We start from the raw sequence: 13,714 nt of genomic DNA, 5'->3' as shown, positions 1-13,714 counted from the left end.
TTATTGCGTACATCTCTGTTCTTGCCCTGTTATCCCATTATTGCATACATCTCTGTCTTTGCTCTGTTATCCCATTATTGCATACATCTCTGTCCTTGCCCTGTTATCCCATTATTGCATAAACCCTCGTCCTTGCTCTGTTATCCCATTATTGCATACATCTCTGTCCTTGCCCTGTTATCCCATTATTGCATAAACCCTCGTCCTTGCCCTGTTATCCCATTATTGCATAAACCCTCGTCCTTGCCCTGTTATCCCATTATTGCATAAACCCTCGTCCTTGCCCTGTTATCTCATTATTGCATACATCTCTGTCTTTGCTCTGTTATCCCATTATTGCGTACATCCCTGTCCTTGCCCTGTTATCCCATTATTGCATACATCTCTGTCTTTGCCCTGTTATCCCATTATTGCGTACATCCCTGTCCTTGCCCTGTTATCTCATTATTAAATACATCTCTGTCTTTGCCCTGTTATCCCATTATTGCGTACATCTCTGTCCTTGCCCTGTTATCCCATTATTGCATACATCTCTGTCCTTGCCCTGTTATCCCATTGCGTACATCTCTGTCCTTGCCCTGTTATCCCATTATTGCATACATCTCTGTCCTTGCCCTGTTATCCCATTATTGTGTACATCTCTGTCCTTGTCCTGTTATCCCATTATTGCATACATCTCTGTCCTTGCCCTGTTATCCCATTATTACGTACATCTCTGTCTTTGCCCTGTTATCCCATTATTGCGTACATCTCTCCTTGCCCTGTTATCCCTTTATTGCATACATCTGTCTTTGCCCTGTTATCCCATTATTGCATACATCTCTGTCTTTGCCCTGTTATCCCATTATTGCATACATCTCTGTCTTTGCCCTGTTATCCCATTATTGCGTACATCTCTGTCCTTGCCCTGTTATCCCATTATTGCATACATCTCTGTCCTTGCCCTGTTATTCCATTATTGCGTACATCCCTGTCCTTGCCCTGTTATCCCATTATTGCATACATCTCTGTCCTTGCCCTGTTATCCCATTATTGCATATATCTCTGTCCTTGCCCTGTTATCCCATTATTGCGTACATCTCTGTCCTTGCCTTGTTATCCCATTATTGCGTACATCCCTGTCCTTGCCCTGTTATCTCATTATTGCGTACATCTCTGTCCTTGCCCTGTTATCCCATTATTGCATACATCTCTGGCCTTGCCCTGTTATCCCATTATTGCATAAACCCTCGTCCTTGCTCTGTTATCCCATTATTGCATACATCTCTGTCCTTGCCCTGTTATCCCATTATTGCATAAACCCTCGTCCTTGCCCTGTTATCCCATTATTGCATAAACCCTTGTCCTTGCCCTGTTATCCCATTATTGCATAAACCCTCGTCCTTGCCCTGTTATCTCATTATTGCATACATCTCTGTCTTTGCTCTGTTATCCCATTATTGCGTACATCCCTGTCCTTGCCCTGTTATCCCATTATTGCATACATCTCTGTCTTTGCCCTGTTATCCCATTATTGCGTACATCCCTGTCCTTGCCCTGTTATCTCATTATTAAATACATCTCTGTCTTTGCCCTGTTATCCCATTATTGCGTACATCCCTGTCCTTGCCCTGTTATCCCATTATTGCGTACATCTCTGTCCTTGCCCTGTTCTCCCATTATTGCATACATCTCTGTCCTTGCCCTGTTATCCCATTGCGTACATCTCTGTCCTTGCCCTGTTATCCCATTATTGCATACATCTCTGTCCTTGCCCTGTTATCCCATTATTGTGTACATCTCTGTCCTTGCCCTGTTATCCCATTATTGCGTACATCTCTGTCTTTGCCCTGTTATCCCATTATTGCGTACATCTCTCCTTGCCCTGTTATCCCATTATTGCATACATGTACATCTCTGTCTTTGCCCTGTTATCCCATTATTGCATACATCTCTGTCTTTGCCCTGTTATCCCATTATTGCATACATCTCTGTCTTTGCCCTGTTATCCCATTATTGCGTACATCTCTGTCCTTGCCCTGTTATCCCATTATTGCATACATCTCTGTCCTTGCCCTGTTATTCCATTATTGCGTACATCCCTGTCCTTGCCCTGTTATCCCATTATTGCATACATCTCTGTCCTTGCCCTGTTATCCCATTATTGCATATATCTCTGTCCTTGCCCTGTTATCCCATTATTGCGTACATCTCTGTCCTTGCCTTGTTATCCCATTATTGCGTACATCCCTGTCCTTGCCCTGTTATCTCATTATTGTGTACATCTCTGTCCTTGCCCTGTTATCCCATTATTGCATACATCTCTGTCCTTGCCCTGTTATCCCATTATTGCGTACATCTCTGTCCTTGCCCTGTTATCCCATTATTGCATACATCTCTGTCTTTGCCCTGTTATCCCATTATTGCATACATCTCTGTCCTTGCCCTGTTATCCCATTATTGCATACATCCCCGTCCTTGCTCTGTTATCCCATTATTGCATATATCTCTGTCTTTGCCCTGTTATCCCATTATTGCATACATCCCGGCTTTGCCCTGTTATCCCATTATTGCATACATCTCTGTCCTTGCCCTGTTATCCCATTATTGCGTACATCTCTGTCCTTGCCCTGTTATCCCATTATTGCATACATCCCTGTCCTTGCCCTGTTATCCCATTATTGCATACATCCCCGTCCTTGCTCTGTTATCCCATTATTGCATATATCTCTGTTGCCCTGTTATCCCATTATTGCATACATCCCGGCTTTGCCCTGTTATCCCATTATTGCATACATCCCTGTCCTTGCCCTGTTATCCCATTATTGCATACATCCCCGTCCTTGCCCTGTTATCCCATTATTGCATACATCTCTGTCCTTGCCCTGTTATTCCATTATTGCATACATCTCTGTCTTTGCCCTGTTATCCCATTATTGCGTACATCTCTGTCCTTGCCCTGTTATCCCATTATTGCGTATATCTCTGTCATTGCCCTGTTATCCCATTATTGCATACATCTCTGTCCTTGCCCTGTTATCCCATTATTGCGTACATCTCTGTCTTTGCCCTGTTATCCCATTATTGCATACATCTCTGTCCTTGCCCTGTTATCCCATTATTGCATACATCTCTGTCCTTGCCCTGTTATCCCATTATTGCATACATCTCTGTCCTTGCCCTGTTATCCCATTATTGCATACATCTATGTCTTTGCCCTGTTATCCCATTATTGCATACATCCCCATCCTTGCCCTGTTATCCCATTATTGCATACGTCCCCGTCCTTGCCCTGTTATCCCATTATTGCGTACATCCCCATCCTTGCTCTGTTATTCCACTATTCCATTGCATACCCTTTTCCTTATATTATATATTCAACTCATAAAAAAAGTCAAAATGTATTTGCAGCAAAAAATTAATTCCAGCTAAAATAAAATATTTTATAGTGTCAGATGTTTAGTGTAGCAAGGCATCCCAAAACAGCACACATTCTGATAGAGTCACTGCAGTGATGCCAACACGTGGTATCAGATGGCAAAAACAAACAGAAAGTCTCCCCATGTAGCTCTTCAAGTCTTCCCACGAGAAAGCTCAACACACCCAGTGTACACAACTCTGGATTACTTTAAAAGTTTAAACCATGATTCCAGAAAACTTGCCCTAGGGTTATCAAGTGGTATTGGTTATCATGACCTTTGAACTTTGACTGCTTAATTAACCCTTTGCATGTCATAATTTTGCCCACCATTTTTTGGTGCAAACCGTTTGTGCATTTTGATGCATTTTTCTTTAATTTATTTTTAAAATATAGTTAAAAGAGACTAAATTTTTGTTATAGCTTACATGTACTGATCATTTTTGTTCAGTACTTTCGACAACTGAAGTTTATGCAGATTTTATTTTCTTAAAGGTGACTAAAGTTGACATTTACGTTCAAAGTGTTAACGTGTGTAGTAATTCTATATTCTTACTAGCTTTCTGATAGCACATCACTTTATACAAAATCATTGTTTTTTATTAAGAATAGTGTTGGTTAATTCTCCAAGATGGTATGGAGTTCAGCATTATAAACTTAGGGGGGCAATTATTATCATGAAAAAAAATTTGAAAATGAAACAAACCTGGTGCCTGAAAAAATTTGACAAATGTTATCAAATGGTTTTTACGGTATACTGTAAAATACTTTATTTTAGCTGGAATTAATTTCTGCTGAAAAGGCTTTTTGGGTGTTTTGTATGGAATCTGTTGAATGTAAAATATGGGGAAAAAGGTATATTCAATGGATTTTATTTTCTTTGAATCATTCCTTTAACGAAAATAGTGAAAATTAATTCCAAACGAAAATGAAGCATTTTACTGTACTATCTTCACAATACAGAAGTCATTGTACAGTGTTTGATTTAGAAATGTGGGACAGATAAAACACCCAGTAGATGTTTATTATTGTTAGTGTGTGATCATGATTTACAATTATCGTATTTCAAGCAGAGACACTAATGAAATGACAGACATCCTGGTGTATAATTGGATATCAGGTAACACTAGTAAAACAAGACACTGTTTTATCTCTACATCACAGTACATTATAACAGCTCTGTTCTAATTGTGATAAATTGAGTGTTGAAACTGTTACCATGACCACCTATCAAGATAGGTGGTATATTTGTAGGTTTCACACCACCATTGTAAAATAGTCTCAGTTGAGAGTAAAGTATAATGTAGTACTTCTTAATACTTCTTTTTTTTTTGTGTCTGCAAAATATGTGAATGTGTTTCTGGAGTCATTGAGACAGGGAGTTGCAGTAACTTTTGCAATCCTTTTGACTCGTGAAACTGCGTTTGTCAGTGGCAAGGTTAACTGCAACAGTTTTTGACTCCTGTGTGCAAAGCAGAGTCTGCAATTAGTCTGTCTGTCTGTATGTGTGTTGGTGGTGTCAATGTTGTAACAACTTTCATTTAACTTTACAACTACGAAGTGACGACCCTCATTATTTTCATAATTTACATTCATATTTAATTTACCCGGTAATAGCAGCACATGTGCTAACTTCATGGCTCCAATACCTTTAGCACACAGGAGTTCTTTCTAAGCTTTCTTTGATTCTGAATGAAAGCATTGAATCATTTAGATAACAAGAACCAACTTTGTGATTATAGTAAGCCCTCCTCCACTAAAGTACTTGGGTATGTGACATGTTAAGGTAACCAATAAGTAGTATGGTATTAATTACACAAACAATTATGTTCTAAACTCAGGGAAACTTGATCATGTTCAATGTCGCAGCCAAAGACTTCAGCTATGTCTTGGAATAATTGAAATTGTGAAGGGTACATCAAAGATTCTGTCTGTGATTCAATGTCTTTTGGAACCCCAGTTGAATTTTCACTGTGGCTCCTTTCGTTGGGATCAAAGAGAAATTTTTACTGTGACTCTGTGTTTTGGGGATTTTCAGTGCTACAAAATTATGCAATTTTCATTGAACTTGAAACAGAATATACATGGTAACAAGTTCTGTTAACAGAATTTCCATGGTATTAAACAAGTTCTGTGCTCATATCCCAAACAATTTGACTCAGAGTAAGTGGTGCACACATTTTGTTAAGAAACGTTCTTGTTACATGGCATGGATGATGATTTTGAAAATTATTTTGTGTGTGTGTGTCAAAAACTATTATTCGACAATTGTATATGGCTGTGTACTGTTTTAACAGTATGAGTAAACATAATTTTGTTTCACTTGTGCCCTCTAGTGGTGAACTTCAATAAAGATTTGTACTTGTTTTTTTCTCTTTACTTGCTTTTTTCAAAAGAGCTGAGAATAGAAATAGAGACCAGACTTATGTTAACATCAGTGATATACTGTGTGGATGGGGTCTTAAAAGGCAGCTGATAGCATTGGAATTCATAAACAATTTTAGTTGATTATCAATTGATCCTTCTGCTGTCCACAATGTATGTGTTTAAATTTATATTGCCCAGACATTATCAAATGGAACCAGGAAGGTTCTTAGTTTGATTTCTCGAGCCGACTTCTCACTTAGCAGTATACATCAAGAAATCCTGGGAACAGAGATACGCCATGTATCATGTATTTCTATGGCCTTTTCACAAGCTGCTGTGAAATGGTGGTCGAAAAATCGGTGAAAACTTGTTACACTGTTTAGTATCCCAAAGTACAGTTTTCTGTGAGTTTTCGGCTTTTGTTTTCACCATGATGATTGCCAGGCGGTAGAAATACCCGGATGTACACCCAGAGGAAATGTATTCTGGCCTGCCTTCCAAACATGCAGCATTAAGTTTGGAAAATTTGTTTACACATGCACTAAGAAACCATAAAAATGTCAGGAGAGATCAGCAGTGACTTTTATTGTTTGGCACACAAAAATTAAAAAAATTGTTACTCCATGTTTATTTGTTTATTATTAGCGAGGTAATTTAACTTTTTTTACTGATAGCAAAATGTCCTATATTAAATCACAGTTTCCAATATTATTAGCTAGGTTTTAATTTCACTTTTTTTTTCCTGATAGCAAAATGTCCTGTTTTCAAAACCAGGTTGTAAATAATATCACCACTGTGTATACTTGTATAAATATCCTAATATTGGAGCTGAAAAAATATGTGCCAACTATAGTTTCAAAAACTGTATCTCGTTACTGTATCAAGTCTTGATTAGGCTAGTATTATATGTAATAAAATACTTTTGAAAGACAATAATTGGAAAATTATGAGTATCTACACTTTCTAAAAAAACTTGTTGGCTACTATTTCTTGATATACTATAAAAGAAGATTCACTGTTTTGTTATTCATTGTATTATTATTACCGGTATTCAAATTCCCTTCACTCTTTACCTGCTGTACCTGTACTGATAATGGACTATTCCACTGGGTCACTCCTTTCCATTCAAGTCTATAGGAGTTGTAATTGGCTTCCCTGATTTGCATATGAATGCTTGCCTTTACCTAATTCCCTGCTTAGGGCAGGACAGTGTAAACAGGTATAATAATTGCCTATTGAAAGTCAGAGAAGCCTGCTGAGTTCCAAAACAGTTTGACTTTGACTAACTTAGCTGAAACATTGCAGCACTTAATTTCCTGGCTAGGTAAGTGTGTCTATATGTGCACCTCATTGCTGTCTTGAAGAGTCTGCTTTCCACTAGGTTTCACTTCTTCTGTTCCCCTGACAGTTTACATTTTACTTTAAAACATTCATATAGCCATGCAGTGACACTTAGGCTTTAGACTCAAATTGTCAGTGCCTCCTTGCCTCCAAATCGTAATTAGAAATCTGCATTCCACAAGTTGGGTCTCAGTCTTTGATATTACATCATACCTAGAGATTATTTTTTACTTCCTTCATTCTCAGCAGTGAAAATACTGTGCCTAACTAGCTCGTTTAGCCAAGTTTGCTGATGTACCTACTCGACTTACGGTACTTTTGTCCGGTCTAAAAACTTATTCATCCTGGTTTTAATTTCCAGGATGTTTATGTGAAGAAGCTTTTAGTGTAGAGGCTTTTACTAAAAGTTGCTTGACACGACAGTACATGCAACTGGCCTATCATTTCCCACACTGGTTTGCAGCTTACCCTCACTCTTGGCATGCACACAAAAACTGTTAATTCGTTTTCCTCAGTAGTGTGAATGGCATTGTGGCATTGCTTGGTTAGATATTGGGGTCAGTGATTTGACAAGTAGTTGTCTTGTTTTCATCAGGACATGCAAAAACTAGTGGGCTTCACAAGGGACTGCTTGTCTACAATGTAACAAATGAATAATTTATGAGGGGGAGTGAAGCCGATGTAGAATAGAAATTCACGGCCAATTTGAACTCAATTAAATGACAATTGCTTCAGAGACTATGAGACAAAGTTTGATTCAATGGAAAATATTTTAAGAATTGAGTATATTTTATTTCTCTGGAAAATGATTTGTTTTTAGTGCATCTTAGTATTTGTATTGATTTCCATGGTGACAGTTTTCAATCATTTCTTGGAACGTTCCATTGCATGGGATATTCTTGATATTGATATGAATCATGAAGTTGTTAAAAATTGAAATCAACATTCAATTTAAAATAATGAAATAATGTTTTTCTATTACTGTAAAATATTTTATTTTAGCTGGAATAAATTTTTGCTAAAAAGACTTTTTGGGTGTTTTGTATGGAATTTATTTCCACGGATCTTTGACAATTTGAATGTAAAATACAGAAAAAAATGTATATTCACGGGATTTTATTTTCACTGAATCATTTCTCCAGCAAAAGTAGCAAAAAATAATTTCAAGCAAAAATAACGTATTTTCTATTATATAATTCATTGTAATTTTCTCTCACATGCAAAAAAATACCAGTCTGAAAAAAAAACTTTTGAATTTGAACTTCACACATATATTGGATTATTACAGTTATTAATAATGCTGCTACAGCTTTAGAGTGACGCTGAATTTACCTGTCTTTGGTGATGTGTGAATGTCACTTTTAAGAAAATTCCATAGATCACTGCTACGTTTTAAATCTGGTCGGAGGTACAAGTGATCAGTCACCGCTACCATTTCACTCTGTTCAGAGGTACACAGAATAATTGTTCATTTCCAAAATGTAAAAAGGATGGAGTGTGAGTTGTTTGTAATATGGAGTCAACTTGTGTATCGGTTTATAAACTTAGTACTTAAAATTTGCAGTGGCCATGATGCAATTACCCCAATGCCCTACCTGACTGCCTCAGCGATCTTAACTTTTTACTATGCAGTTTAAACGAGAAACATTTTCATAATTTTTTGTTTCAAAAATGAGTGTCCTTGTAATTCTGCAGTTCAAGCACTGTAAACTTTCACAGGATTCTGTAAATGACAGGAAATATGTGAAGGTGTGGTAGGACAGGTATGATGTGCTGATTTGCAGCTGTACTAGAAATACCAACATCATTTTTTACTACTGGTATTCACATTAGTAGTTTATTCACATTATCTGTGTGCCAAGACATATAGTGTACAGCTTACAAAGATGTCTTTACTGAGGTCATGTCATAACATTGTTACCGGCACCTCACAGAGCTCTTAATAACGTTTAAACTGACCTGTCATCGTCTTTAAGTTCATTCCAATTCATGGTTATGATTGGTTCACTGTTTACAGCTATTGTTCAACTATCTGTCTGCAAAAAAGTACCTGGAGAGTTAATAAAGTTAATTTATTAATAGAACATTAGCATATAGTACACTATTCAAGGACGCTCTTTCTAGTGATGTGTCAATCAGACAAGATCACATTCTTTTTTAAAAATATCAGTAACTATCCTGCCAGCGTTCTACAAACTCGTCAGTGATATATTTGCTTAACACTCAATTTTTTTTAGAGCTGTGATGATCGCTTAACCATGGCTGATTAACTTGTTTTGTTTTATTTTGGTATGTCAATTTACCTTTTTTTTTTTTTACAAAGAAATGTCTGTATATCATAATTTCTGTCCATTTTGCTTGTATTTTTTCACCATGCAGCAGTCCTCAAAACAAACACACTGATTTAGATAACAATATTTGCTCTCGTCCAATCACAATAATGTATTCACAGCACTGATCAAAATGTGCATTGTTTTTTTTTTTATAAAGCACCAAGTTTAAAAGCCCTGAACAATTTTGAGTCACATGTGATAAATGATTAACAAAAATTAACTTTATTAATCTGCTGGTCCCTTAAAACACTTGTTATTGGGAATCATTGGTGTTATCAAAATAAGAGTAGCCTCAGTGTATGTATTGATTGGTAGTTATGAGTGAAATATGGTAACTTTCTGAATGGAGGAGAAAAAATATTTATGAAGCCAGAGAAAGACTGGGAAAATGAAAGTGACATTATACAGAGGGAAGTTCGTTTGATTTAAAGGAAGATTGTTGTTTGAGTTTCAGTGATGATAAACTTTTTTCTCATTGTTCTCATAATTATATTTAATTGTATTGATAAAAAAGAGAATTGTATGTTATTCCAAAGCATGTTTGAATATCAAATTTTCTAAATATAAACAAATGAAGTTCTGTAAAATACGCAATTTTTGTTGCTGAAGGAATGATTCAGGGAAAATAATATACCCTTTTTCCTATATTTTACATTCAACTCATCAAAAATCAGTGAAAATAAATTCCATAAAAAAGCCCTTTCAGCGAAAATTAATTCCACCTAAAATAAAGTATTTTACAGTATTTGTTACATACAAGAAAAATGTTGTATATGTGCAACCAAAACGGTGCCTGTTTTTCCTCCCTACCCACAAATGTAATGCTAGACACTTAAATCACTCTAAACATATTAAAAATGATGTATCTTGAGCAATAACTGTAACGATTGGTTTTCTATGTGTTGTATTTGCTCTATTAGAAGCATGCATAAAATTTAGGCATGTATGTTACATGCTGGATCATTAAAATGTAACTTATTTGACTAAATTAATCAGGTTATTCTGGATTACAAAACATGAAGGAAAAGTAATATTTTACAGGCACACTACTACTTAGTACATTCTAACTTAGCCTTATTGTTGATGGAAGTTGTGAAATAATATTTAATATGGTATAAAACATTTACTGTATTAATCTATTATTTCACTTTTATTTGGGTTACCGTAAAATTCCTTTTTGAGGCCGCATCTTTAATAGAAGCCGCACCCCTAACTTGAGACATTGTTTCATGTTGAAATTGACATGTTTTGATCCCAGGGAAAAGTCTGCAATATAAGCCGCACCCCAAACTTTCACAAACCAAACAGCCACCACATATTTCAGAAAAAAATATACCATTTAATTTTAAATTAAGGCATAATTTTTCGAACATTTCAATGATTCCTGTCGCTTAAATTAGAGTCTAATTAAGGTTTTCCGTAATCATTTACGCTTATTCCAGAGTACAGGTTTATTGTGGGTAACGTGACTGGGTAAACTGCGTTTCCACAGTGAGCTGTTATTATCTTCAAAAGTGTTAAATTCTTCTTCAATGCTCAGCTTATCTTTCGAAAACAACTAATTTCTTGATTTAAAAAAAAATCATGCCGTTTTCCCATCAAAATCAAAGCCAAACGATCGCAGTACAACAACGGTAAATCTCTTCCGTGTTTCGTTTACCATGAGGTCGCTGAACTACATTAACATATTTAAATGAGCTATGGTAATTTAATCACGTTGGCACCATCCAGCATTTCGATTGGTTAATTAGCGACTTGGCCTATCAGGTCAACATAACAGTTTCAAGTCACTAAAGATGTTTGAACTAACATGGCGGATATCATATCGGTTGAGCATTTATATGTGACCAAAATCATTCGCTTGCGGTGAAACTAAGTTGAATTTTCACAACAATTCAACAAATTTATTTTTGTACATTATTGTAATCACTACAGATTAATAATCAGCAATTTTAACACTTCGAAAACAAGTAAGTTATTCACTTGTGTGAAACGCAGCATGACCGTTACCGTGATCATTTGCTACTAAGAATGCATTCGTTTTTGTTTTGACTTCTATTAGAATATACTTTTCGTTATCAAAAATAAGAAAATAAATATATATTACATTAAATAATATACTGAGTATTTTTTCATTATCATTTTTTTTTTTGATTGACTTTTTTTATTTTAATTTCCCCGATGTCTAGATTAAACATGGAATGTACAGTCACTCTGCCGGAAGTCGAACATGCCGCAATCGACTGAGTCAGACGGCTGTCTGCACGGTTACTAAAAGAGTGACCGGTGCTAACGAATTAGTCTATTCAAGAGATTGTAGTATACAGTACCGTAATCTGCAAATGCATACAAATCTATTTGTAGATATTATTTATTGTGCAGTATGTTATACAGTGTGAAATTTCGTTTGTGTACAAGTTTGTCTGCGTGTAAAAATTCGAAAGTGCCTTAGAATCGCAACAAAGTTGCAATTGAGTGTCGTGCATCTCATTAGCATATCATTATCCCTTCTGGCCTTTGTTTTCTGAAAAAAATTCCAACTGTTACCGAAGTGAATGCTCTAATTAACGCCGCACCAAGACTTCACGCATCTGAATTCGTCCATTGAAAAAATGAATTTTAATTAAAGCCGCGGCCTCAAAAAGGAATTTTACGGTAGTATCTGCTATGAAACCTTTTTTTATTTACCATTTACTGTAAAGTCTGTATCAGAAGCTGAGGCTTCTATTAAAATGGTACAATGCAACAGCATCTATTAGAAGCATGTACACATATGAGAAATAGTGAATGTTTTCTTTCAATTGTTCAAAAAGAATGGGTGCGACTTCTATTGGAGATGCGGCTTCTAATACAGATTTTACAGTAGTTAATAAAATATTAAGTGAAACAATCATTCCTTGACATCTAAGAAAACATGTCTTTTTCTGAGATTTTTAAAATCTGTATTTCAAGGGTGGTTTGAGTATGTGTTTAATATGGAGTGGTGTTATTTCCAGCTGTGTACACTACTTTGAGTGATGAGGACATTACGGATGTTGAACGCAAGTAGCCCTGGTAGTTAGCCCTTGAATACAAGGTGATAATACTAGCTTTGTTTGAAACTTTGTGTTGATTTGGTGTGTTTATTTTTAAACATACACCGTATACACCAAAGTATGTAGATCGTTAACAGTATACAGTTGAGTTGAAAGCATTTAGTACCAAATGAACTCAAGTCAGGTTATAGGTCTCAGACTACCATTAGGCGCTCTCCATACATGACAGGACTGGGGCCACTTGTCATATAAAGTCAGTAGGTAATTTGGTCTTCCCATCAAGTCAAAGAGTGTTTTTCTACCTCAATGTCCCACAAATGAAGCCAAACCAACCACACAGGTTGCATCTAGGAATATTCGTAAAGTAAACCCTGTCAAATATGTACATATTAACGCTGTGCATAGTTAGTAAAATCACACTTTCAAAACTTAGTCATCTTTAGCAGATGAAAAACCTACATATCTTTTCTCCATATTTTCTCTAAAATACTGATCAAGACATTTAACTAATTGAAAATTATGTCAATTTGATTCTAAATTAACAAAAATATTATAGAAAAATGCATAAAATTATGAATAATTTAATATTAAGGTAGAACAATTAAAGCGCCCAAATAGTTAAGGATGAAATATCTTGGTATATATACATTTGTAAAATCAAGTGTTCATAGATGATATGATCTTTATTTTAGTTTCAGTGTAGAATAATGTCACCTACAATATTCATTAATATTCTACCACTTATTAACCCAAGTATACCTTAACATCCCTGTATCAGTGTAGAATAATATCACCTACATATTCATTAATATTCTACCACTTATTAACCTAAGTATACCTTAATATCCCTAGATCAGTATAGAATAATGTCACCTGCAATATTCGTCAATATGCTTTTATAGTTATTAACCCAAGTATACCTTAACATCCCGAGATCAGTGTAGAATAATATCACCTACATATTCATTAATATTCTATTATACTTATTAACCCAAGTATACCTTAAGATCCCTAGATCAGTGTAGAATAATGTCACCTACAATATTCATTAATATTCTATTATACTTATTAACCCAAGTATACCTTAACATCCCTAGATCAGTGTAGAATAATGTCACCTACAATATTCATTATTATTCTATTATACTTATTAACCCAAGTATACCTTAACATCCCTAGATCAGTGTAGAATAATGTCACCTACAATATTCATTAATATTCTATTATACTTATTAACCTAA

General features: G+C 35.6%; 1 protein-coding gene across 2 annotated transcripts in view; it reads left to right on the top strand.

Annotated features, from left to right (window-relative positions):
• Nucleotides 1-13,714, top strand: part of LOC100367870 (excitatory amino acid transporter) — a 46,043-nt gene that overhangs the window by 14,800 nt on the left and 17,529 nt on the right. The window contains exon 1 of one of the 2 annotated variants that reach the window (XM_006814935.3): nucleotides 7,009-7,088. The exons of the other annotated variant lie outside the window; for it this stretch is intronic. The gene's annotated coding sequence lies outside the window, so the exon portion shown is untranslated. Of the gene's footprint in view, nucleotides 1-7,008; nucleotides 7,089-13,714 lie in introns of those variants that run through there. 2 annotated transcript variants of the gene reach the window in all.

Source organism: Saccoglossus kowalevskii, chromosome 12, assembly GCF_978046115.1.
Source record: "Saccoglossus kowalevskii chromosome 12, keSacKowa6.1, whole genome shotgun sequence".
Taxonomy (NCBI): domain Eukaryota; kingdom Metazoa; phylum Hemichordata; class Enteropneusta; family Harrimaniidae; genus Saccoglossus; species Saccoglossus kowalevskii.
The sequence above is the reverse complement of the archived record's forward strand: the minus strand, read 5'-3'. Positions and strand labels throughout refer to the sequence as shown.